General features: G+C 43.7%; 1 long non-coding RNA gene across 3 annotated transcripts in view; it reads right to left on the bottom strand.

Annotated features, from left to right (window-relative positions):
• Positions 1-21,811, bottom strand: part of LOC137159656 (uncharacterized) — a 133,892-nt gene that overhangs the window by 44,723 nt on the left and 67,358 nt on the right. The window contains exons 2-3 of one of the 3 annotated variants that reach the window (XR_010921686.1): positions 3,312-3,580; positions 1,895-2,009 (exon numbers count right to left, since the gene is read on the bottom strand). This is a non-coding gene — a long non-coding RNA (uncharacterized lncRNA). The remainder of the gene's footprint in view (positions 1-1,894; positions 2,010-3,311; positions 3,581-21,811) is intronic. The other 2 variants (XR_010921687.1, XR_010921688.1) reach the window with 2 other exon arrangements.

Below are 21,811 nucleotides of genomic sequence, written 5' to 3'. Positions count from 1 at the left end.
CACTTCCCTAAAAGGTGGTGGCTAGGTCAATGGAAAAATTTTTCCATTGCTTTAGCGCTGTTTACACAGGGACTTTGGTTAGCTTAACTACTCCGCTCAGAGGGTTTGGATTTTTCACATCCCTGACAGACACAGCTAAACCAACCTAACTTTCTAGTGTAGCCCAGGCCTAAGTGTTGGTAGAACACCTTGAAAATGAGAAGTATTATGATATAGTTCACCCCTTTAAAGTGGCAGATATAGGATTGTTCACTACAGCATATTCTCCAGTGCTTTCTGAAGTTGAGTTTTGAATGTCTTTGTTATGGAGCGCCTTCATCCTTTCCTTTGAAAAACCATTGCAAACCTAGTTCTCACCATTTGGAAGGTTTTTCTGATGCTCAAACTACATTTTCCTTTTCTTAGTTTCATTTCATTGTTCCTGTACATATCTGCCTCCCCCCGCCCTTTGCTTTCTCAAATAAAGAAAACTGAAAGCCCAGAATGAGGGCTCAAGGAGTTTCCTGCTTCTTTTTGTCTGGAGTCAATCCCATCCTGATGCCTGACTTCACTGTGGAACTTGGTTCTGTGGAGCTGGGCAAACAATTGATTTTTCAGATTGCTGGCCAAACCGAAAACCACAAAATATTTGGTTTGGTTCCAGAATTCTTTGGGTTTTATCAGCAAATTGGGAAAGTTCAGGAGCAATGGTAAGCGGGGTCTTGTTCACCAGTTATGGTAAGCGTGAGAATAATCAGTGGATGAGTGCAGCAGCAGCAGTGGTGCGGGTGCTGTACCGATTCGTGGTAGTGTAATGGGAGCTAAGTTTTCAGACAAAGCTCTCAGTTTACAGGTCAGCCTACGTCTCCATCCTCACCTATGGTCATGAACTTTGGGTAATGACTGAAAGGAGGAGATTGCAGGTAGAAGCAGTGGAAATGAGGTTTCTCCACAGGATGGCTGGGCTGACTCTACGAGATAGGAGAGTGGCTCAGCTATTTGGGAGAGCCTCGGGGCAGAGCTGCTACTCCTCCAGATCGAGAGGAGTCAGCTGAGGTGATTTGGGCACTTGATAAGGATGCCCCCTGGCAGGCTTCCTTTGGAATTATGCTGGGCACATCCCACTGGGAGGAGGCCCCGAGGCTGATCCAGGACACACTGGAGGGATTATATCTTCTGGCTGGCCTGGGAATCCTCCAGGAAGAGCTAGAACCTGTTGCAGAAGAAAGGGAGGTCTGATCCTCCCTATTCTCCATGCTGCCGCCGCAATCCTCACCAAGAAAAGTGGCATAAAGGAAAAGAAGAAGAGGGAGGGAAAATTCATTTTGCACCAGTGTGAGTTTTGTCTTTATCTGTCCCATTTAGAGCCTTTAATCAAAGAGTTAGGACACTTGCCTGAGATGTGGGAGACCCAGATTTGAATTCCCACTCTGGAACAGGGATTCAAACCCAGGTATCCCAAATCCCTGGACTGATGGCCACACACAGTTTTCTGACATGAAACTATTGGGTCAGCTGAAACTTCATTTTTTGGTGAATAAACTATTCATCTGAAAATTTCACCCAGCTTTAGCAGTTCCCACTGTGGGAAATAATAGATGACACATGGTGCATGGGGACATAAGCTGCTCAACAATTAAATGTACAAAAAACCCACTTTAAATGTAAGATGACATTTCCTTATTTATGTTTAATCTCTTGTCCCATTTGTTCATTTTTCTCAATCCAGTCCCTGGCAGGGCAGATTTAGCATATTTTGAAATATTTAATCTTACAAATATTCAATCAATAAAAAACAAAATCAGGAAAAGTCAGTGGGGCAAGGATTAAAAGGCAAGAAATAACAATTGTGGCAGTTAACAAAACCGAAAAAAAAGGAAGTGACAATGGAGATAATATGGTGTGGGTCACTCACCTCTATTTTGTACATTGTATCTTTTTCCTTCCCCTCTCCTTTCCTCTGTCTTTGTCTTTAGAGGGTGTCAGTTTATAAGGGCAGGCACTGTGATCTCCTTTGTCTTTGGAAACTACTGGAATAAAAACACCACCACCACACAAAGTGTAAAATCAAGACCATTCTTGCCCCAAATGTATTACAGCTTAAATTCCTGCCATTTTTCTGAGGTATAGGTACATTGTTTCACAGAATTTTAATGATTATTTTTTAAAAAGTGACTGTCTGTATAGTTATTGATGTTTGGCATCATCTATACAGTTCCCATTGATGTTAATGGGAATTGCACATATTCATCGAGAGGGAGAACAGACCTCAAGCTACTGGCAATGAAACAAAAACAAAGAGTTCCTTTGAGGTTGTTAACTTTACAGATTGCATCCATTCATTCGTTACATCTTAATTATTGCCCTGGGCCCATAGCAGCACATGTCCAGCAAAGGGCAAAGAGCCCCTCGTTTCACCCTACGGAAGCTCTGCACGTTATACAGCTCAATGCTCAATGGAAGGGAAAGCAAAGGCTATTTATAGGTGTGGCTTACGGCACACACAGAAGCTGCACGCAAGCACAGTGATGCTAATCAGAAGCCAAATAAAGCTGATGTCTGAGTGAATCAGTTGGTGAGTCAGCAAAGCATCTGCCGAAGACGCAGCAGACACAGCTGTTGCTAGGATACAATGGAGAAAAGTAGCACAATTTGGTTTCTCCTAATTGATAAATTTTTGTTGCATTTTTCTCAGGTCTAAAAAAAGTGATGAAATTATAAAGTGAAGGAATTTAAATTGCCCTATAAAGTGAATTTATATTCTATAAAGAAGGAAACTTTTAAGAATTAAAAAAAAAATCCTCATTAAAAATATTATAGCACAACTAACGCATGAGCTATTACTGTGATTTTTTTTTTAAATAAAGGAAGAAGATGAGAGTGTGACCCAGCTGTGCCTAGGGTAGACCACCTGAAAATGCCAAAGTCAGGGCAGGCTGAAAAAGAAGAGCAGATTCTCCCAGCTCTGGTGGGTAACACTGAAATTAGATTCCCCAACCAGCCACAAACCATGCTGCTGATTCTCTACACTGGCTGTCAAGAAGCTAAAACAAAATATACAAAGCCCCCTTTACTGCATTTCAGTCTCTGGTTCCCAATCAGCCACCAGGTCCAGTAAAGAGTTAAGTTATTACAACTCTATGCTCTTTACCAAAAAGTTCTCCTGACCCCAAAGGGTCAGCCACATTACCAGATCAATGAAAGTTTGGATCTTAACCAAAATACCACACCGCCAACCAATCCTTTAGTAACTTAAACTAAAGGTTTATTATAAAAGGAAAGAAACAAACAAGATGAAAGGTGTTATATGATTAAAGCAATCAGATACATACAAATGATTTGAAAGTCCATATCTATCAAGTTTTCAGTAGAATTGTGGAGTTTGTATAGTCCCTCTGGTGTACATCCAGTACCTGGATGGGTCTCAGTCCTTTGTGGACAGCTTCAGATGCAGATGAGGTAGGAGGCAGGACTGAAGACAATATGGATGTGATGAAGCTGCCTTTTATAGTTTCTGCTATGTGACTGGTCCCCAACACAATCCTTCAGCAGTCAGCATATGGCTTATGTCTTCTAATTATCAACACTGCTTTGATACTTTCTATAAGGAAGAAAAAAGAATGCATGCATGAAAAGTTTGCTGGTATGACAAATATTTATAATCATGAATTTAAGGGACCTTAGAACACCAAAGCCACATATTGTTATACACAGGTCAGATGCAGTGCTGGCAACTGTTTTGCCACATAAATGGCCTTAGACTTGGTCTACACTAGGAACATATGTCAGTTTAACTACATCACTCAGGGATTCCACACCCCTAAACAATGTAGTTATACCAACCCAACCCCCAGTGCAGAGAGTGCTATGTCAACAGGAGGGCTTATCCCATTTATGTGGCTACTAACTCTCAGGGAGATGAAGTACCTATGCCGATGGGAGAGTTTCACAGGTAGCTTCTTCACTAAGATTTACAGCGGCATGGCTGCACCTGTGCTGCTGCAGGACTATAAGTGCGGACAAGCCCTTAGATATGGAGGAGAGAGAGAACAATATTCAAGTGGCGTGTGATGGGGTATGTATGTCTCCTTCCTGGATGAACCAGGAAGGAGTTAGGCACCTTCACAGGGCTAAGAAGAAAAGCCTAGCCCTTAGGGACTGCTGGAGTTGCCAGGCCTGAAGACAGAGGCTGATAGCTGTGTCCTATTAGGCTGTCACACTACAACTATAGTAAAAGAAGTGTGAGTCAGATTTATAAATACAGTGAAGAAAGGCAGGACAGAAAGTAGTCAGGCGTCCCTTATAAATATATTTTAAAAAAGGAATGTTAAGAACCCATTAAAACATATATTTTAAGGTAGAGTTCCAATAACAGCAGCCAAATGAAAATCACCAAAATCTATCGTTAAGAGCAAGAAGACATCTAGCTGAAACACTTGAGCTGGCATCTAAGCAGCACTATATTCTAATCTGAGTTGAGTTCCTAAACTAAACTGTACTTCTGACCTGAGCCTAATTTCTACACTGGAAATGGGAAGCAGATTCTCCAACTGGTGTAAACTGTCATAGCACTACTGACGTTAAAGAATCTACAACAGTTTACCCCAGCTGAGGATCTGTCCAGGACTTTATAGTCTTTTGGTTCCAACTCTTACTGTTCTAAACCAATCAGCCCCATACTCTCAAAGCAATTAATACTCATCAGTTTCCTACTTTTCAAAGAGTAATTGTTTTGCTACCTTCTTTGCAAATACTGCATTCCTAACACCACATCATGCTGTAAAAATATACAAATAGCAGAATTTATAAATCCCACTTCCCCCCATGACCCAAAATGAAGTCAAGTACTCAGTATCAAACCCTGTGGTTTCCCTAGTTCTAGAGAAAGCTTCACCAAAATATTGCTTCAAGGTAAGAATGCCTAGGTCTCTATGCGCTAAAATTAAGTTATAAGTATTTATAATTAATTTAGGGTAATTAGAAGAATGAAAGTAGAGGGCAAATCTGCAGTGTGTACTCTGCAGCTGCATTCTCCTTCCCTCTCTCTCCCTTATAACTTTACATATAACTCAGCAGGAGGTTTGATTGTAAGTAATATACACTGTTGAATGAACCCTCTGACAGATACTTTTTGGGTTTTCACTCTGTGGAACTTTGTGCTATCACAGCTGCTGAGAGAAAGAACTGATAAGTACGTCTCCAAAGCAGGGAAACTGTAAAAGGAAATGGAGCCCTCCCTTGTACATACATATGTGTAGCCTCTCCCCGAGGTGTGGCTTAAGCCTCCTCCCTTTTCTTTCCTTGGTGCTTGCTATCCCCAATATCTGGAGTGGCTTTTCCTTTCTCCTTATATGGGTCAGGTGTTGGAGGAGAGGATGTTGGCACCTTGTGCCTCTACTCAAAGTGACTCCCCACTATCCCAGATACATAGGGGTGCTATCCCTTGAGAAAAATCAAAATAATACTTCTATCTGGCAAGGAGTATAATGCCCAATACACAGGGGACAATGAAGTAAATAAAATAAAGCTCAGCAAAGGAATGGGACACCAAAAATAACAGCATAACAAAGTGGGTGACTTTATTGGGAACAGCAAAAACAGCATCTGAGTATGGAAAGGGTTATAGTTAACTAATTAGTAATAAACATTAATAAATAAGCTAAACCCCAACCTCCTAACACTCACAAAGTCCTACTCCCTCCATTGCACCTTCCTAAAGCAGATATCTTAGAGAAGGTGGCATGTCTCAAGATGGAGCATTGCAATGTTGTAGCATTAACTAGCTTAAACAAAAGAATCAGCTTACTTCCTCTTCACTTTTGGGTGAGACAGGGTCCTCTTCTGGCTGCAACCAGATTAGTTGATTGTGCTAGTCTAGAATCCTCATGGGTTCTTGGCTGGCTCTCAGTAGTTTGTGTTGAGTTGAATCTCTCTCTCTCTCTCTCTCTCTCTCTGGATGCTGGTCACTGCAATACCAGAGTGCTTTGATCCATGCAGCTAGAATCTCAGAGCAGTGCAAAAACTCCCTTAGAGGGGAGTAGGAATTTATCAAAGACTCCCTGAGCTGTACTCTCTCACACCTGGCTTCAGAACCCAAAGTGAAACTATACTGAATTATCTGGGTCTGAATCAGACTATGTCCTGTCTGGGGATTGTGGAGCCCTGGCTTTCCATGTTCCAGTTGACTGCTCATCCAGATCACCCAATTGACCTCAGCAGGGGGTTCCTTTTGTCTCCACCCCTGACTCCAAGAAGGCTGTAAAATGGGGTTAGAGAGCTTTGGCAGCCATCTTCACTGTAGTTCTTGTGATACAGCCTCCTAGTGCCTCAGACTGGAGCTGGAGCCTGGCAAACTACAAATGGGGTTACATATGTAATCCTGGGCCCCTGAAAAATCAAGAAATGTTCTTTGTCTCATCCTGGAAGCTCTTGAAACAGGAAATAAGAAAAAAATTGGAAAATTAACTTCCTTGCTTATAGAGAGATTAAAAGCATGGTAAGAATTGTCTGCTTTTGTTTGAGCTTTTGCCTGCAAGAAGTTGACCTTTATGTGTCTGTTTTCACTTTGTCTAGGTTGACAAAAGCCACTGGTTTTTGTTCTGGTTTTCCTTTGGATGTGGCTGTAGGAAGCTGCTATTGAGGTTTGCTGAAAAAATTGTTTTGTATTATGTTGAGCTATTTGAATGTTGATGTCTGTGCATTGGGAAACACCTAAACCCATCAATCTACACCTGGGCCTAGAGTAAACAAATGCATTTACAGAAAACTTCAGCTATTTTGGTTAAGTAAAGAAGTACTGAATGGTCACAAGGCTGGAAACACTTCTTAGCCTGTAGAAATTGTGAACTGTATTTGAAAATAGTATTTTAAAGTAAAATGGTTCTTTCTGAGACTGTCTCATGGTGGGTTTTGTTGCACTTGTAGAAAAGATTGACTTGGAGCCAGGAAACCTGCCTGGGAAGAAAAAGGAAGCTATTCCTGCTTGAAATAGGCTTGCTTTCTCAGTACTAAACCCACAACATGGAAAGAAACCTTCTTTCTCTTGAGAAGCTAGTATTAACCCCCAGGCATTGGGAGGAAATGTGTGATTTACATCACCAACAGAAACTGTTGTTGAGTAATCTGGGGGTTGATAGACAAGAGACACACAGCTAAAATATTTGAACACCCTACTCAGGTAGCATTATGTTCCTGTCAATTCTGCTACATAGCTTTAATGTCAGGGCCAGAACAATGGTTACTATTTAAACAAAATGCATAATGTTGTGAAGTTCTCCTGACCGTTGAACCTGTAAAATGGATAATCTCTTAATTTGGAGTTAGAGCACAATGACAGTTTTAGACAAATTTTGTGGAGAGCAAGAGAACTTAAAAAAATGTTAATTTAGTTCAACAGAATGTGTACACGTTGGATGTAAGTTGAATAAAGAGGTCTTAATTGCCGCTTTATATAAAATTACATACACAAAAACTGTATTAAAAGAATATGCTTGCAAATTTGAGGACTTAAAAATTAGGAGATGCCAGAAATAAGATTGCCCATGGAATTTTAATTTGGCTCTTTTGTGCATATGCATTTTTCCCTGAGGCCCACCTGAGAAGTAGGCAATAGGCACTGCAGCCCACTGTTAACACTTCTTGAGGAAAAGTAATAATTTTAATTATTACATACATATAAACAGTAACACTGTAAATAAACAATGTATGTTTCCTTTTTTTCTTTTTTTTTTTTTTTAGTGCAGGCAGACCACTTAGGACTATGTTGCAGCCCACCTTTAGGAACCCCTGCATTAAGATACAGTCTTAATTATATGATCACACATTATTGATCTCCATAGGATCCTAAGCATCTATAAACTGAGCAGTTCTTTAATGGTTTAAGGTAAAAATTAGGCAGCAATCTGCAAATAAGTTCAACGGTTTTGCACTGCAAGAACAACATGGACAACTATGTACGGTTAGTGGACATTATGCTGCTGCTTACATTACTGCTCAGATAAAGAAGAATGGTTTCAAAAAAAGAACTATTTTGAAGCGTAATACTCAAGAGTTCACAAAAGCATTTTTACACATTTATTGAAGGAAAAGAAACCCGTTACCAACAAAAATCCCTCAATTTTTCCATACGCTCTCCTGGAATTTCTGCTTGGTTCTACTTTGTGGGTATTCTGCTACTTGTAAGGTATGTGTCAGAGCTGAATTTGTGTTATATTAGGTCCTTTGGCTTCTAGAAAATGGTGTTTTCCAGTGGTCTGACCACAGGTCTGGAATCATGAACTCTTGTGTTCTAATTATTTTACTGACTCATCTTGTGATCTCAGGTTGGGAGGATGAATTAACATTTTTTAAAAAGCTTTGAGAATCTTGAAAGAAGGGAAGACTCTAGAGAAGGGCATAAACCTATCATCATAAATGAATATCTCATTTATTCACCTCTCTACTAGACATTCTCCCCCACTGGGCAGTAACCCTAACTGGCCACCTTCCTTTTGGCACCAATGTTAGGTTTTTTTTACAATTTGCCAGACTCCAACCTGCTGGAGTGTGGGGATCCAGTGCTGAGTCACCTTTCCTCCAATCCTGTTGTTAGAGGGAAGAATGGCAAAGACATCTCATTCTTTCATCCCATTGTTATGGAGGAGATATGAATTTTAAGTCTAAATGGAGAACTGCATTTTCAATGCTTGTGCTTTAAGGTCAACCTTACAAATATCTGGGAACCTGTGTGCATTCTATACATTGGTGAATGCGTGAGAAAATTCCTCTGCCATAACAACAACTGATGCAATGACAGTTTCAGCTTCTTACAACTCTATGCAACTGAATGCTTAGGAGTGACACATTAAACAGCAAGCAGCCATGCAGGTTTATGTCAAGGATTAAAGGAGACTTGAGTTGAGACATTGGGACTTTGCCTGCTGTCTTCTGATTGACAGATCTCTCCAAGCTTGGTAGGAAGGCAGTGGTAGGAGGCAGTAGCCACAGCAATTTAAACAGGAGACTGTCAGAATCAAGGCCTGATTTGAATACAAGACTCTGCTCTAGTAGTGAGTGTAATCTGTGAACCCTTTCAACACAATGCAGAATTTTATCCAGATTAATATTATATATAATTGGGACAAAATTAAGATAGTTCTAACTGTACATCTATGGTTTTATATAGGGCCCATCATAGTATCTGATATAGATACAAATGACAAGTAGAGAGGTTGCTGATGTTGGCTGCCATAGAGCTCAACGCAGGCAATTGGACTCCCAATTTCCCCTGATCCCAGTAATTGCTTTAGTCCCATGAAGTTCCTAAGCTCCACAGAACTTCCCCTCTACCTCAAGCTTAGCGTGCCTTCAGAGCATCTAACATGAGCAGATCCTGCAGCAATCCTGAACCCCTAGCTCCCAGCTGGTTTCCCCAAAACATATATGACCCACTGTATCCCAAGCTTTGGTGTCTTTCCAGATTACATATTATGATGCTGGAGGGTGTTGGTGCCTGCCAGCAAGTATGTCTTGGATTTATGGGCAATCACAGATCTTGCTGAAGTTGGTGGGTGGACTAGCCACCTTTCATCCAGGCTAAATGATGGATCAATTTAATTCCCCTTTGTTTAGTGATTGTTTAGCTGAAACAATACAAGACCTGAGTAGAAACCAAGGAGTTTCCCTGGAGACTGATAGCAAACACGGGGGCTGAGGCATTGATTGGTGGAGCTTTGTGTGAGTGGCAGAAGCAGACAAAGCCAGGAGGAAGCAACACAAGCTAGTAGGGTGGCCGTGGGAGACAGCCAAGAGAGCGAGCTTCTTTAGGGCATAGTACTGGCTGGAAAGACAGCTTGGATTTCTAAACAGAGGGACTACCTCCTATTGTTTGTTCCTACTGTGTTCATCAAAACAGAACTGTGTGTACATTCTTTGTAAATAAAGAAGACTACGTCCAATAAATACCTGACTATCATACATTTCTCCTCCTAATGGAAACAACCTAAGAAGGCCTCAAATATTGGCTAACTGCTAAAGCCAAAGGGCAACAATACTTTGATTTGTATTCTCAGTTCAGGTAGACATACTTGCATGTTGTTTAAAGTCCATACGAGCTGCTGTGGAACCCATGCTCCAGACCTAAACAAGAAAAAGTGCTGGAATGCAATTTCAGGACTTGAGGTGATAAACTACAGTGTTCCGGAGCATTCTGGCACAACTTGACACCTATGTGGAACTTAATATGAGTCCACATTAAGCTTACTAGTACTGGTGAATTGCTAAATCCACAGCAGGTTATGTGAACTGTAGGTCAATAGGTAGGCACAGGTGGGAGGAGAAGCAGAAATCAAGGTATGGAACCTGACACAGCAGAGAAAGCTGGGGCATACTGGGGATCTGAGGTGCTAGGAACCATGCAGAGCTCCTAAGCACCCAGGTGTTTCCTGTTTCTTCACACCTCATGCCCTGGCTCACCTGACCCTAGTGCCTTGGGGAGTTTAAGAGCCGCACAGGATATCCTGCTTCCTGGCTCCAAATTAATTTAATAATTTAAATTGAACAGACAAAAGTATTGCTAATCTGGAGTTCAGACTGAAAGTGTGTGTCAATTCCTTTAGGGGTAAAAAGCCTTGCCAGGCTGTTATAGTTTAATAAATGGAACAAAACCCAAGCACTAGAAATCCAGGAAATTTGAGTTAAGATTGAATTTAAACTAACCCTAAATCTTTGGTAGTTCTGGAAATGCGCAGTTAAGGCAGGCAAGCAACCTTAACTCTGCCTTTATAGTGTCAATCTGAAAGGAATCAAAAAGAGAACTTTATCAGTCTGACTGGTTGTGGCTAGTGCTCAAAACATGGTTAATAGTAGGACTACAGGTACTAGAGCCACCCCACATCCCTTTCCCTGTTTCCCATTTCATTTCCTATAAACTCCCCATTCAGTTTACCAGATTTTCAAAGCAAAAGCTTGGGCACACTGTAGCAGGTGCTACTGGGGTGGGGGCTTAGGGGAACAAGTATCCCCAGTCCCAGACTCCTGCAACACTCAATCTTCCTCTTTCAGTCACTTCCAGAGACCTCCAAGTTATAGTTTCCACACAAAGTAAAACACGTGCTTAGAGCCTTAAATTGCTTCTATTCTTTAAACTAAAATAAAAGTAAAGAACAAATGTCTCCCGCAAGAGAGAATTTTCTCAGTGGGAACATTAGGGTAAACAAGTATTTAGGTGGAAAGCTTCCAAGGAAACCCAATGGTCCCACTGGAAATCCTTTAAGTCATTCAATGGAACTCATTCATCCCTTTGATTCAGGACAGAGCCAATATCCCACCTGGGTCTACAGAGCACTTTACAGCTCAAGGTGAGAGAGTGTGCATGAGATGAGATGTAAAACTGTGATCCTGTTTCCTGACTGCATGTGATCATTAAAGATTCTCACTTTTTTTTGTAATAGAGTATTAGCCCTGACATCCTTGCCAAACTCTGATGTGGATAATTAATTTTTTTCTATCTAAATTCCCCAGTATTGTTCACCATTTGTCCTAAACTATTATGCAGTGTTGCTCAACACAGTTACACCACTACTACCATCCATCTGAGAGCTGGTTGCACTTCAGTAGTGGTCATCATTTCTATTTGGGCACTAACCTTGAGTTGTCTGCGTGCAGCACTTCCAGTGGGAGTTGAGCACACAAAATGACTGCAAGATCAAGATATATATACTGTACAGACCTAATTCTTCAGAAACATCCTCCACTATTCTGACTGGAATCACAAACTACCTGTCTGCACATGGAAATCAGGTAGACAAGCATCTAAATGGGTGCAGTGGCAAGCACAAATAATTGTACCTTCAGGTTTGCGCCCACATTTCATTGTTGGAGCAAAATTGGGTCTGCAATATTTGAAGCCCAACTAAACGATAGAACCACTGTTTGTAAAGCACTTGCCCATCAGTTGGGATGAAGGCACAAAAACTCTGTTTTGCTTATTTCACATCACTTAAGAGCTTTACTGGCCTCATTCCCATTAAGTTGGGAGAACAAGTCTGAGGAAGGATTCTGAGATTTGCTTTAACTCTAGTATTACTAAGAGAATTGAAGGCTACAGTGGCTAATGACTGTATCTCAAAAATATACAGCTGGAAATTGTATTTTAACACCAATTTCTTATCCTGTTTGTCTGCAAATACTACCCACCAACAAAGTCTGTCAGTCACAAATTCCTGTTACTTATAAAATTAGGCCACTTTAAAATAAGAGGCAAAAAACAGTTATGGAATAACACAAATTTGGTGGTGATAATTGCTTTGTAGTCTTGGCTTCAGTTCATTTAAAGGAAAATCTTTTCCCATCCATCTTAAATATTTAATTTCCTCAGATGTGAAATGCTTTTGCACTGTGTGTACAATGGAGAGAGAAACCTGCCAAAAACCTCACAAAAGGAGACAAAATCACAAGTAACTGAACCCTCTAAGTGAGACATAAAAAATCTGTTAAAGATATACAAAGATAAGTCAGCATGTAGGGCGAGTCACCAGTTAATCTATCTGGATTCCTTTTATTGCTCAGAACAGGAAAGATGGATACGACTGAAGAATGTAGCTAGAATTCTTTTAATCCAGTCTCTACAAAGGCAATATGAATGTGTTATCTCCATGCCTTTTTCCCCACTCCCAAAATACATATATAGTGGGGTCTTGCCAGAAATTCACACACCCTGAGTTTGCCTTCATTATTTTTAATTTATAGACTCACAGACTTTAAGGTCAGAAGAGACGAATATGATCATCTAGTCTGACCTCCTGTACAACACAGGCCACAGAATCTCACCCATCCAATCCTGTAATAGACCCCGACCTATAACTGTGTTATTAAAGTCCTCAAATCATGGTTTAAAGACTTTAAGGTACAGAGAATTTCAGTAACAAAACCCTAAAATAGCTCTGATAAACAAATCTCCCGGAGTTGGGTAGTCCCATGGCTTCTCCCTGCAGGACTTATTTTTCTTCCTCTAGTTATCTTGTCTCAGAAATGCTTTGAGACTTTTATATTCCTGAGTTGTAGCTAATGAGATCCACCTGGTCTGGCGTATAAATCTATTCTACTGATACATTGGCCCTTACCCTACAGTATTGAATCCTGACATCTTGTTACCGGGCTCCATTTATGCATAAAGAATACTGTCGACCCTTAAGTGTCCATCACCCTCTTTCCCATCTGTTTTTACCACCTTTCCCGCTCTGTCCCATGTGTCCTACATACCCATTTAGCCCCATACCTCTCCTTCAGTCTTCACAAGATCACAACTCCCTGTGGCTCCAGTCTTGGGCCAACATGATCCACCTAGTTGTACAATAATCAATGGTGGTGAGATCTGGTTCCATGCATCCTTAATCTGTATCCTCATACCCAGAGGGTGGATCCTATACACTCTTATATCTGGCCTACATGCCCCCTCATCAAACACCATCCTGTATGCCCCATCCAACTCTTCTCCCTCCCTCATTCTGGATTAATTCCTACCTTATTCATTATTATCTGATACATTCTTTCTAAAATATAAGTTTGGTGTATAAGCACCTGAGCATTTATAAGGTCAGTACTGAGCTGGAGTTCAAGATGTTCCCATAGTGTGAGGCAATCACAGCTTCCACTGTAAAGTAGAAGTTCAAACAAATACATTTCTGGATCAGATTTACAAAACATATACTTTGGGCTAATTTAATCTTGTTTTGTAACCCTAGAATTATGCTAGTAGGAAGTGCATAAACTACCAAGAAACAATCGTTAGCCAGGGTGAATAACAGTACTGATCGCACTGAGTACCACACTAAGAAAGATGTGGACAAACAGGGGGCAGTCCACAGTAGAGCAACAAAAATGATAAATTTAGAAAACCTGATCCATGAAGAAATGTTAAAAAAAAGCAGGCATGGTTAGTCTTGAGAAAAGAAGGGTAACAATCTTCAAATATGTTAAGGATTGTTATATAGAGAACTGTGATCAATTATTCTTCATATCCATTTAAAGTAGGATAAGAAATAATCAGGGAAATTTACGTTAGATATTAGGAAAAATGTTTAACTATAAGAGTTGTTAAGTTACGGAATAGGCTTCCAAGGGAAGTTGTGGAATTCCCATCCTGGAGATTTTTAAGAACAGTTTGGACAAACACCTGTCAGGGACAGTCTAAATTTACTTGGTCCTGTCTCATTGTAGGAGGCTAGACTAGATGATCTCTCAAGGTCCCTTCCAGCCTTACATTTCTATTCTTCTAGTGAAATTGCCATATATTATGCTAAATTCATCCCTGATGGTATTCCACTGATTTCAGTGGAATTACAACCCTGGACAAATTTGTCCTATTGGGCCCATTTGTGGATGGTGCATTTGAAAATGCCATCACTGCAGACACTGACACGTTGTGATTTCTTATGGATAAGTTACAGAAGTGTATCCTGCTCTCTACGAGCTCACCAATAAAGCATGAAAATGACATCAAGATGAGCCCCTGCAGATGGCAGTAGTACTTTAAATTTCATCAGTGCAGCACAGGACTTTGTGTTAACTGAGCCTGAATCCCACAGTAAAGATACTACTGATTGCCAAAGACTTTTAATTTAAAGTGGCATGTTTAGCTAATAGTCAGCAGAGAACCATTCAGACTCACATTTTGTTACTGAGCCTTCTCCAATTTAAATTAAAGAGAAAAGTTTCAGTACTTTATTTAAGCCTGAATGCTTCTTAAGCATATTGTGATGTTGCAGGACAATAGTTTTGAACCTTGTGGAATCTCAACCAGTTCTTTTTGTATCCCACTGCCTCCTGCTCGGTTTCTAATACCACAGGGGCTATTTTTCAAAATGGTGCTCATTCTCCATGTCCAAAGAGGGATTGGTTTGTAGCAGTATGCTACAGCAGCACTTTGACAGAAGCCAAGTCAGTTGCTGCAAAATTTAAGTGATATTTCAAAAAAGTGTCTAGTCCTTTTTGGTTGCCTAGATCTCATTCTGAATATGGCTAAGTGTAGAGCTGACTCTGTAGATGGACAAAGTGACACAATAGTACTAAGAACGAAATGCCTCCTCTGCCTCAATGGACAAGAAAAGGCTTTAAATTGCATAACCACTATAGTTGAGCTGCTTGTATGGGCAAGGTGACCAATCGCACTGGGGAGTCAGCAAAGCAGAAGGGGTCTGTGGCAGAGTGAGGGCAGTGAAAGGAAGTACCCAGTGAATCTGTCCACTATATGGGGTTTTACTGTCCTGTGGGCCTTACAACGACCATCACCCATGCACAACAGAGCAGCAAAAAATCTACATAGTACTACAACCCAACCCATCTCGGAACTTCTGAGCTCAGCCCATTTACTCTGGCTTTGTGTAAGAGGGAGAAGGTGATAGAGTAATTTTTGGTCAAGAGAGATTTGAATGTAAGCCAAATAATGACAATGTTAATATAGACGATTTCAGCAGAAACATCCAACTACTGTGGGCTGGTGGCCAGGTCTATGGATTATTGAAGGAGCTTAAGTAGAGCACCATCACCTTCTTTCGCTCCTATCTACTGCAGCAAAATAACCAATGGAATTTTTTGGAATACTTGTTGGCTTTGTACTAGCAGTGTGTGACCACCTCTAGTTTGCCGAGAGCTGCTTGGACAGGCAGGAGCAGAAGCAGGAGCCAAGGGGGAAAGAATTGAGCCTTCAGTCCTCTCTGTATGCTCCCCACAAAACCATCCAGCAGTTGCATGGAGGCACTGAGTCCCAACAGTTTCTACATACACCTCACTCCACAGGGTTACTGTATTTCAGGTTCCCAAAAAGAGGAGGCTGCTGGAGGGTGAGAGCTGGAGGGGGTGCAGTTGGGGGTGTTAGAGGGGGTACCTTTGGCAGGAGTACTCACTAGAGGTGGGGGCCAGTGTTGCTCCCTGTCATGGTGGCAGGTGCAAGCCCAGGACACAGCAACAGCAGTCAGTCAGCTCATCCCTGTGGGACCTGTCTCCAGGGCTGGGAACCAGGGCCTGGATGGGTGAGACCAATCAGCTGTGGCTGCAGGAGAATGGACCAATCAGCTGTAGATGCAGGGGAAGGACCAATCAGGAAGTGGACCAATCAGGGCTCTTTCTGAGCTGCAATGTCTGCTCTGCAAAAATTCCAGCCATTTCAAAAATCTGCCCGGACAGAAGACGGAGACTAAAAAAAGAGGCAATGTCCGGGAAAACCCTGTAATGTGTGGCAACCCTCAGTCAGCACAGTAACCTCCAAGGGTGGTCTGTAAAGGCACCTACTGCTATTATTATCCTGTCTGCAGCAGGCAGAGGCAGGCAGGGGAGAGGGCCTTCACAGCAGCAGACTTCTGAAGGAATTGGTTCCCAACTCTACACACCTTAGATTTTGCTAAACTTACTATTTATCTTGTTGGATGTGGAATATAGTTTACCACAACCTGCTGTCAACTCTGGTGCTCTTCTGTGGTCTGTCCTGTCCAATGTGACTCACAACCTCCTGCTTGGCCTCAGGACTTTCCCTGATTTCCTCTCTTAAGCTCCTAGGAACCCTACTTCTTCCTTTTATCCAATATATTACCTTTATATTACTTTCTTTAACACCCCTACCTCATTCAGCCCCTAAGAAATACATAACCCACAATGTCAATGTGTAGGTGCAAGTGAACCAAAACAATAGTTATTAATAAGAACGATTGTGACTTAAGAAAACCTAACCAATACAGCCTCAATTTCTACTGTGGTAGCTCCAATGGACTTAGGGTGACCAAATAGCAAGTTTGAAAAATCAGGATAGGACAGTTATATGCACCTATATTAGACAAAGACCCGAATATAGGGACTGTCCCTATAAAATCGGGACATCTGGTCACCCTAAATGGACTTCAAACAGGGATTAGGACCCTATATGCCAGAAACTGAATCTCATGATCTTTGGCTGTAACTCTTGTTCTACCTTCCTCTCCCCACTTAAAGAGTTGCTGTCTTCACAAGTACTATGTATATGAATATATTATAGTGGCGTGGGAGTCCTTAACTGTAGTTAAGGGTGCATCATGCCTTCTGTTTAAAGGTCAGCCTCACAGGAATGTGCATCTTATATTTGGGGAATCTGGTTTCACCCTGAGGCCCTGCCTCTGCTTGGCCTCCTCCCCACAAGACCCCGCTCACACTCCACCCCAGGCCCCGCTCCTGTTTGGCCCTCTCTCCCAAGGCCCCTGCTGCCCACCGCTCACGCTGGTCTGCCTCCTACCTCAAGGTCCCACCGCTCACACTGGTCTGCTCCCTCCCCCCTGCTCACTGCTCACTTTTAAAAGTGGTTCTAAACTTCTCTCTTTCACTGGCTAGCCCAGCTGTGGGCCTCCTCCTGCTGCTGTGTGTGCTGCTGATATTGGAGCCACTCAGCTAGGACCAATAACGGAGGGGGGAGGGGGCAGAGAGGTGCAAGCATTGGGCAGGAGAGCCTTAGGAGAAAAGGCAGAACGGGGCGTGGTCATGGAGGCAGAGGTCAAGTGGGAGCTGCCTCTTGTAGCCACCACACACCGTCAACCTTTCTTAAAAAAAAAAACAACGTATGTAGTCAGAGTCCTTTGAAATTTGGTGTGCCTCAGGAGGATGCAGTATACAGTTAATGATCCAAATGGGGAGTAATTCTGAACTAGAGGTTGAGGAAATATAAGCCCTGGAAAAAATAGCCAATTTTTCAAAAAGTTTCTAGGTTGTTTTTACAATGAGAGTTCTGTAGCACTTTAAAGACTAACAAATTTAATTTCAGGAGGCATAAGCTTTCGTGGGCTTCAGCCCAATTCCTCAGATGCAGTTGGTAGAAATAATACAGCAAATATTGGCAACATATATAGGAGGCAACGTATACATATTGGATGCTGAAGCCCACGAAGGCTTATGCCTGCTGAAATTAAATTTGTTAGTCTTTAAAGTGCTACAGAACTCTTGTCATTTTTGCTGTATACAGACTAACACGGCTACCCCTCTGGAACATTTCTAGGTTGTTTTTGTTTTTTTGCACAGAGTTAGAGATCAAATTATTGATACGGTGCATGTAAAAATGGTCTCAATCTGTTGAGTTTTACCCAAGGTAGTTCATGACACCTACTAATCTTTGTGGGACCCAAAATGCAAAAACAAGTTTACTTATCTCGAACATCAGTTACTGGTGTGTTGCTCATGTCCATTCCACTATAGGCGTGGGCACGCCACCGCGAACAGTTACCTGGAACTTTTTTCCCCTTAGCAGACTCAGTAGAGCCAGCTCAAGTGCCCCCTGGAGCCCTGCGCACATGCCGTGGAATATGAGGCACTGCCGGCCCTATGCCCCCTCAGTCCATTCTTTCTGCCAACTCCGGCAGCGGGGATGGAGGGGTGGGTTGTGGAATGGATATGAGCAACACATCTTGAAGAACAGCAGTTACTGGTAAGTAACCTTGTTTTCTTCTTCGAGTGTTTGCTCATGTCCATTCCACTGTAGGTGACTAACAAGCAATACCTTTGGAGGTGGGTTGGAGTTACCAGTGAGATGCCCTCAGCACTGCTCTGCCAAATCCTGTCTCCTCTCTCGCTTGCTGGACGATGGCGTAGTGCAGGGGTGGCCAACCCGCAGCTCACGAGCCACATGCAGCTCTTTGCTCAGACAAATGCAGTGCTTGGGAGAAAAGGAGGAGTGAAATTGATGAGCTGCCACCAAAATTGACAGATCAGTGCAAACTGTCAGTGGCGGGTAAAAAGAGGAGGGGGAGTGAAATTGACATGCTGCCTGAGGGCAAGGTAACTGCGGCTCTTTGTCACTTACTGGTTGGCCACCCCTGGTGTAGTGGGACATGAAGGTATGCACCGACGATCAAGTGGCGGCTTTGCAGATGTCCTGCAGGGGCATTCTCTCCAGGAAGCCTGTAGATGAGGCTTGAGCTCTGGTTGAGTGCACTGTGATGGTTCCTAGGAGCAGCACCCTCGCCTGCTCGTAGCAGAACTTGATACATGATGTAATCCATGAGAAGATGCGCTGGGTGGAGACAGATGAGCCTTTCATCCGGTCAGCCACTGCGACAAAGAGCTGCATTGATTTCCAGGACGGCTTTATATGCTCGATGTAGAAGGCCAGGGCTCATCTCACGTCCAGCGAGTGCCATCTCCTCCTCTGAACCGTGAGGTTTGGGGAAAAAACTCAGGGAGAAAAGTATCTTGGTTACAATGAAATTGGGAAATCACCTTGGGTAGGAAGATTGGATGTGGCCTCAACTGAACCTTGTCCTTATAGAATACTGTATAAAGGGGCTCTGAGGTCAAGGTCCTAATCTCAGAGACCCTCCTGGCTGAGGTAATGGTCACCAGGAAGGCTACCTTCCATTAGAGCATTAGCAGAGGGCATGAAGCCATGAGTTCAAAGGGGGGTCCGGTGAGTCTCAAGAGGACCAGGTTGAGATCTCAGGGAGGCACCAGGTCATAGATGTGTGGAAAAACCCTCTCCACCCCCTTGAGAAACCTGACTGACATGGGATGGGAGAACAGCGATCTCCCCTCTAGCGGCTAATGGAAAGCCGAAATGGCCACCAGGTGAATCTTCAACGAGGCCAGTGCCAGACCCTGGAGCTTTAGCTGGAGCAGGGACTCCAGGATCGCCTGTATAGGTGAGAGGCTGGGCGGAATAACTTGGGACTCCACCCAACTGGTGAACCGCCTCCACTTAGCCTGATACAGGACCTGTGTAGAAGGCTTCCTACTGCCAAGCAGGACTTTCTGGACTCGCACCGAGCAGGCTCTCTCTCTCCCTCCATCAGCCACAGAGCCTCCAGGCCATGAGGTGCAGGGAGTCCAGGTCCGGGTGCAACAGGCAACCATGGATCTGGGATAGAAGGTCATGCCGTCTCGGGAGCTCCAGGGGTGGGGTGATCGAAAGGTCCAGCAGCATGCTGAAACACTGCTGTGTCAGCCAGGCAGGAGCGATGAGCATAACGTCGGTTCTGTCCCTCTTTATTTTCAGAAGGACCTTCAGCAGGAGCGGAATGGGCGGGAACATGAGGGTCCTTGTCCAGTCAATGAGGAACGCGTTGGAAATTGACCCGGTCTCGCGACCATGGAGCAAGCAGAATCTCGGACACTTCGTGTCATGGGCAGACGCGAACAGGTCCAGTTGGGTAACTCCCTACTTTTGGAAGACCATGGCCGCCACCTCTGCGTGTAGTGACTAGTCATGGCGGGGTAGAAACGACCTGCTTAGGCAATCTGCCTGGTCGTTCCTCACTCCCAGGAGGTCAGAGGCCATCAGGTAGAAATCGTGCCTCATGTCAAAGTCCCACAGATGGATAGCTTCCTTGCAGAGGGCTGAGGAGGGCGCTTCCCCCTGCCTGTTTATGTAAAACATGGCTGCAGTGTTGTCCATCAGCCCCTGTACCACTCGCCTGTCAGGAATTGGAGGAACACCTTGCACGCTAGGCGAATGGCCCTCAGCTCCTTCATGTTGATGTGCAGGCGCCTCTCCTCCCCCGACCAGAGCCCCTGAGTGCCTAGGTTGGTGCTGATGTGGGCTCCCCATCCTATGTCCAAAGTATTGGAAATTAGGGTGACCGACAGGACCAGCTCCCTGAATGCAACGACCTTCATCACTGCCCTGTGAGTCTGCCACCAATTTAGGGAGGCTAAGATGGGGGGGGGGAAACTGTGACCACCTGGTCCAATGGATGTCTGCTTGAAACATATACTGAGGCCAACCATGCCTGAAGCGGTCTGAGCCTCAGGTGAGCTAGTCTCACTACGTAGGTGCAGGCTGCCATGTGGCCTAACAGCTGTAGGCAGTGCCTGGCTGTTGTCGTGGGGCATTGGTGCAGCTGGGAGATGATAGAGACCATCACCTCGAAATGTGGCTGAGGCAGGAAGGCTCTGGCCTGGGAAGTGTCCAATGAACTCTATTCGTTGCACTGGGGTTAGTGTGGACTTCTGTTTGTGTATGAGTAGTCTCAGCTTGCTGCACATGGAGCAAGTGAGGGTCATGCTTTCCTGCACTTGGGACCTGGATCTGCTCCTGATCAAACAATCGTCTAGGTGGGCAGCCACTACCGCCATGCACTTGGTAAACACCCTTGGAGCCGAAGATAGGCCAAAGAGCAGGGCTGTAAACTGGTAGTGGGAGCCAGCCACCGTGAAATGGAGAAAATGCCTGCAGCTGGAAAGGATAGACACATGAAAGTATGCGTCCTTGAGATTGAGGGCGGCATACCAGTCTCCTGGATCCAGGGAAGGGATTATGGAGGCTAGAGAGACCATGTGAAATCTGAGTTGTTTGACATATTTGTTTAGATGACGCAGGTCTAATATGAGTCTTAGACCCCCCCTTCGCCTTGGGGATGAGGAAGTACCTCAAATAGAACCCCTGCCCCCTTCTGCCTTGAGGGACCATTTCCACCGCTCCTATGTTGAGGAGGGAGTCCACCTCCTGTAAGAGGAGTTGCTCATGAGAGGGGTCCCTGAAGAGGGAAGTAGGTAGAGGGTTGTTGGGAGAGGTAGATGTAAACTGTAGGGCATAGCCCCCCGAGACTATCCCAAGGACCCAACGGTTTGAAGTGATTTTTGCCCATTAGGTATAGAAGGGCCTTAGCCTGTTTAGGAAGGGGTGGGGCGGATCCAGGAGAGCAGTCGGGGTGGCACCTTCAGGAACACCATCAAAATTGTCTCCTTTGGTTTCCCGACCACTTGGGGGGCCCCTGCTGGGGATCGGAGGATGAGCTAGGGGGCTGATTTCTTCTTCTAAACCCCCTATTTCTATCCCTATTCCTATAGGGTTGGAAAGGCCTGGGCAGAGGCCTTGGCTGCTACTGCGCCTGGGGCCGTGACTGACGCC

This window comes from Emydura macquarii, unplaced genomic scaffold, assembly GCF_026122565.2.
Source record: "Emydura macquarii macquarii isolate MOO-44397 ecotype Brisbane River unplaced genomic scaffold, CSIRO-AGI_Emac_v2 contig_1876, whole genome shotgun sequence".
Lineage (NCBI taxonomy): Eukaryota > Metazoa > Chordata > Testudines > Chelidae > Emydura > Emydura macquarii.
The sequence above is the reverse complement of the archived record's forward strand: the minus strand, read 5'-3'. Positions and strand labels throughout refer to the sequence as shown.